A 5,953-nucleotide genomic window follows, 5' to 3' on the forward strand; every position below is an offset into this window, starting at 1 on the left:
AGAAGGATCCTGTTTGTGTGCCGCGTCATTTCTTGCTGGCGGGAAGGTAGCGCGGGACAACCCACACTGTCTTCATGGTCTAAGAGTTCATAGAAAACTCAGTCAGGCTGCTACAATTCCTTCTCTACCATACAGTAAGACTTTATTCTCTGACTCAGGAAAGAGTTCATTTTGGTCAGAGGAAGAAAATAGGGAGCAAGATCCTAGAGCAAGATCCAGGGCTTGTTTCTGAAAGTTGAGTTCTCGAGAAGGTAGAAGGTCCTCTCCATGGGTGGAGTCAACTTAACACGATCTATAGTCATTTGGGAAGAGGAATCCTCAACCAAGAAGATGCCCAACCAGGTTGTCTTGTGGAAAAGTCTGTGGGGACATTTTTTATTAATGACTGTTGTACAAAGGCCCAGCTCACATGGACACAGTAACCCTTGCTATAAGAGCATAAGCCGTAAGGATCAAGGCAATAAGCAACATTCCTCCATGACCTTTGCTCTAGCTCTTGTTTCCAGGTTGAGTTCCTGTCCTGATCTCCCTCAGTGATTGGGCTGTAACATAAGATTGCAAGGTAAAATAAACCTCTTTCTCCTCAACTTGCCTTTTTGATCATGATGCTTTGTCACAGCTACTGAAACCCAAAACACAGATTCCAGATTCGGGGTAACATTTCAGAAAAAAAAATCTCGTGCCTCTTTTGGCTTATCTAGTAGTACTGGATGGTATGGAAGGGCTGGCGAGGCATGCTGATTGCTGTGGTTTGAATCTGCTTGGCCCAGGGAGTGGCACTATTTGGAGAGGTGGCCTTGTTGGAGTAGGTGTGTCACTATGGGAGTGGGCTTTAAAATTCCCATCCAAGTTGCCTGGAAGCCATTCTTCTCCTAGTGGTCTTCAGTTGAAGATGTAGAACTCTCAGCTCCTCCTGTACCATGCCTGTCTGGATGCTGCCATGCTCCTGCCTTGATAATACTGGACCGCACCTCTGAACCTATAAGTCAGTCCCAATTAAATGTTGTCCCTTATAAGAGTTGCCTTGTTCATGGTGTCTGTTCACACAGTAAAACCCTAATTAGACAATGACCTTAGCTAGCACATGAGAATGAGAGATAATTTCTCAGTGACTTGGAGGCCATGAATTCCAGATATAGAAAATTTTTAGATAAATGTGGACCATGGAAGACCTGGGAGAAATTGCTTCTTGGAAAAGGAGAAAGTTTCTCCCCATAGTCTTCTCTAGGGAAGAACAATCAGTTACACATCAAATGATCAGCCCTGGAATATACAGACAAGTATAATGATCCAGACTCAGCAGGTTGCCCTTATTCATGGAGGAATAAGATCCAGGAATGGAATGGGAGGGGGTCCTGCCAATCCTGGCTCAGCCATGAATTCAACACTGGTACTGATGCCAGGGCCTCCTCCTCATCTCCCCTTTCAAGGGAGGGGTCTTTTCCTTTGAAATACTATAACGGGAGAAACCTTTTTTTTTTTTCTGATTATCTATTTTATTTGTTGAGATTACAGTATAATTACTTCATTTCTTCTTTTTCCTTTTTCTGTCCAACAGCATGAATGTCTGTTCATATGGCTATGGAAGAGACCCAAGGTTGATGTCAAGTGTCTTCCTCAATTATTTTCCATCTTGTGTAACCAGGCAGGGTCTCTCACTGTGCTAGGAGCTCTCCAGTTCCACTCCTTCTAGCTAGCCAGCTTGTCCTACTCTGCTTCCTGATTGTTAAGCTTAGAAGCGACTGCCATACCTGCCCAGCTTTTCTGTGAGTCTGGCTATCTGAACTCAAGTTCGAATGTTTGCAGTTTATTCACTGAGCCATCTTTCTAACCCCCAGAATATTATTCTTCAAGAAAACACTTTTTGTAACATTTGAAATATAAAAACCATTTTTTACCTGTGGATCACACAAATAATGGAGTAGGTGGGCTGGTCTTGACCAGCTGAGCCACAGCTTGCTGACTTCTGCAGTAGAGAGAAGCTGGCACGGAAATGCGACTGGCTTTTTTCCTACCAGGATAAATGAATGCCAGTCTCATTACCACCTGGGCCTGCTCCCCCTTGAGAGAAGGTTCTTCTGACTGAATCCCTGCAAAGTACACCCCTCTTCCAAAGACAGGCATTCATTTTCCTCTGAGAAAATACAGCGAGTCTGGTGTTGGGAAAGGGCATCTTTTTTGAGCTCAGATTTGTGCTTTGTCCTTTATGACAACAGATTGCCCTCTTATGATGCCAAGCAGCATTTGGCTCTTTCTCTCCAGACCTGCAACTTGGCTGAATCACAGGAACTACCACATTGGCTGTCAATGGATGTTCTTTTCTGTGCCAAAGGGACGGCTGCCAACTGGGATGAAATCCTGTTGATTTCTGGCCTCCTGTGGAATGGAACAATGAAGGGTTATTTTTGCCAGTACCTTGCAAAGCATACATAAAACTATTTTTATTTTTAAATAAAAATAGCATTAAATTGTCTGCATTTTCTTTCTTAACCATTGGAGAAAAGAGGCTATGTGATTTAGTTCTTCATAAACTTTAAAGAAATTTGCTCAGACTCTCAACTTTTGCCTTTAAAGTAGTAACCAATTTTTTAACATTGCAAAATACAGTATATAGATGAAATTCTGTGCAGATTCCTAGTTTTATATTTCTTAGGATGAGTTTCAAGAAAAAGAATTGCTAGAATAAACACATATTGAGAGATTTTTTGATAAGTATTACAAAAATACACTCTAGAGCTATCTCAGTCAATTGATATTTCCATCCTTGATACAAGAGCACATCAGTTCTCTGCACTCTTCACATTAAACTTTAATTTGTTTGTAAAGCACAAAGTTTTAAATAAAACTTTCTATTTATATACATCATTGCAAATATTGTGAATATTTAATGGGTCAGGCAACTTTTCTCTTCTTGACTGTGTATTCTAAGTTCCTAGGAGAAGTCTGCAATGTAAGAAGTATTGAAAAATACAATTTTGAGGATAGGATATGGGGAAATGGATAATGTTGTCAGTACCTACCCAGGCATATCTATATCTCCATAGGATATGGAGAAATAGATTATGTTGTCAGTATGTACGCATGCATTTTATTTATTTAGACCCACTTTCAATACAGGCTACTTTTTTACAAAATGTGCCCTGATTGAGTTCATGAGAACTGCTTTCTCAAAGTGACACTTGTTCCTGGACTTTCTCAAAATATGTCTGAAAACACAGAGGACAGGGTAGGCCTGCTGTGAGACTCTACCTTAAACAACCAAACCAAACCAAACTAAACCAAACCAAACCAAATCAAACCAAACCAAACTAAACCTAAGAATGTGGGTAGGAAGATGAAGTGACTTTAATAGGTGCTTGTTTATATCTTCATTTTGAGTTGTCAAGGATCTTCACTGTTGTCATGACCTTTGGATTATTTTCTTTGCCTGTGTCTTCAAAAGCAACTGGGACATGGAAGTGTGATTTGGGATATGTGTATATTCAAAAGCTAAGAAAAATTTCTCTTTCTTTTCTGAATATTTATACTGGTTGCATAACAACAAAAATATCTAGCCTTGGACAAGCTGTAAATGGAAAAGAAATCTTGTCAGTGCATTACAATTTAGGTCTTGCTATGACAATGTGTGCAGCTGGGAGTTTCAATGAACAGCCACTGACAAGGGCAAAGTCCTCTCCTTAGATGGATATCCACTGCCTCTTGATGGTCTCAGCTGACGTATAGAGCCTGCAGTGCTGAGTGATATGATTATCTATTTATACAGGGAAAGTAATTTCAGAGTTCAAGGTCATTTGTGGCTCATAGAGAAGAGAGGTGTTTTTCACTCAGATGAGGGCCAGGGGAGAGAGTAACAAATCCCCTGTGCTGAACATTTCTGGAGATCATTCTCCTTCATTTCCAGTTTTGTAGATTTAAAATATTAGCATGCTGTGGGGGAGTGTCTCTGTTTTGTCCTTCAGTGAACTTAGACAATGCTTGGTTTAGATAATCTCAGTAACTATTTGTCAAGCTGAGGAGGAGATCTGTATTTACATGTTTTTAACTTGCCAATTAATAAATGTATTCTAGGCATTTTTGACACTTCAAAGTTAGTTTTGAAAGACCATGAAGTTAACTGGGGAGAAGGAACACAACATGTATGAGAGCTTACTCTGAAGGTTGTTACCAGCCTTAAGTTACTATCCTTAGAGCTAGGACAATGAAATACAGGCTCCCAGCCTTCCTGGAAGAAACCACTTACATAGAAGTAAAAATTCAGTAGTTCTGAGTGAGCAGAATTCTCTCTTTTAATTTTTTTTTTTTTTTTTTTTGGTTTTTCGAGACAGGGTTTCTCTGTGTAGCCCTGGCTGTCCTGGAACTCACTTTGTAGACCAGGCTGGCCTCGAACTCAGAAATCCTCCTGCCTCTGCCTCCCAAGTGCTGGGATTAAAGGCATGCACCACCACGCCCGGCTTCTCTTTTAATTTTTTGTCCCTTACTCCTTGTTTTAAACTTCTTTGTTTGATTTAGTATGTTGTTCAGCATGTCTTTTAATAGATGAAACTCTTTTGCTAGCTCTACCTAACTACAGGACAAAGTCCAAAATCTGCAGATGCCAATGATGGCCAACAAGGCTTCAAGAAGCAGTGATTGGTTCTCCTTTTCTTTTCTTCTTCTTCTTCTCCTTCTCCCTCTCCCTCTCCCTCTCCCTCTCCCTCTCCCTCTCCTCCTCCTCCTCCTCCTCCTCCTCCTCCTTCTTCTTTTGTTTGCTCATTTTGTTTTATTTCTTTTCTTTTTTTGGCAAACAAAGAGCCTTTTTTCTTTCTTTAATTTTTAAATAATTTTTTATTGGTTATTTCATTTATTTACATTTCAAATGTTATCTCCCTTCCCTGTTTCCCCTCTACAAACCCTGTATCTCATTCCCCCTTCCCATCTGCTTCTACGAGGGTGCTCCACCAACCAACTACCCACTCCCTCCTCATTGCCCTAGCATTCTCCTACACTGAGTCATCAAGCTTTCACAGGACCAAGGGCCTCCCCTCCCATTGATGCCAGATAAGACAATCCTCTGCTACATATGAAGCTGGAGCCTTGGGTCCCTCCGTGTATATTTTGTGATCTCTGGTAGCTCTAGGCAGGGAGCGGAGGGAAAAGTCTGGTTGGTTGATATTATTGTTCTTCCTATGGGGTTGCGAACCCCTTCAGCTCCTTCAGCCTTCCCCTAACTCCTCCATTGGGGTCACTGTGCTCAGTCTGATGGTTGGCTGTGATGTTTGGCTGTGAACATCCTCATCTGTATGGGTTCTCCCCTTCTTACATAAAGGTGGACTGTGTTGACCATGGAGTGTGTGAGAATAGCTATATTTTATATACCCTTAAGAGATGGACATCTTCAACTTTCTTTTTTTCTGAGGACCTGCTTTTGAAATCAGAGCTTTCCAAATGAAAACTTTGTTGTTCAGCAGCAGACATGGTGGGGAAAAACTCAGAGTTAAAGAGTGGAAAGAGCAGGGTGAGCCTAAGCCCTGTTTTGTCATCTTCCCTATGACAGAGTAGGGTAAGCAGCAGAGCCCAGCCTATGCTGTAACTCAAACTCATTAAGGGTTGTTCTTGGGCCATGATGTGTAGGTACAGCAAGAGCTGCTTGGAACAATAATTCAATAAATTTCTTATATTTTAACACTAATCTTATTCTTTTGCTCTATTTAGAAAATAATAGTACCATTATTTGTTTTTTGTCTTGTTTATGAATGTTTTGCCTATACATAGGTAGAAGATGGTTGTCAGGCATCATCTTTGTGGTGGAAATTGAATCTAGATATTCTGAAAGAGCAGCAAATGCTCTTAACTTCTAAACCATCACAGTAGCTCAATTTTATAACTTTTGACCAGTTTCTTGTTTTAATGTAATTCCTTCCTTCCTTCCTTCCTTCCTTCCTTCCTTCCTTCCTTCCTTCCTTCCTTCCTTCCT

The sequence above is a fragment of the Mus pahari genome, chromosome 10, assembly GCF_900095145.1.
Source record: "Mus pahari chromosome 10, PAHARI_EIJ_v1.1, whole genome shotgun sequence".
Classification (NCBI taxonomy): Eukaryota; Metazoa; Chordata; class Mammalia; order Rodentia; family Muridae; genus Mus; species Mus pahari.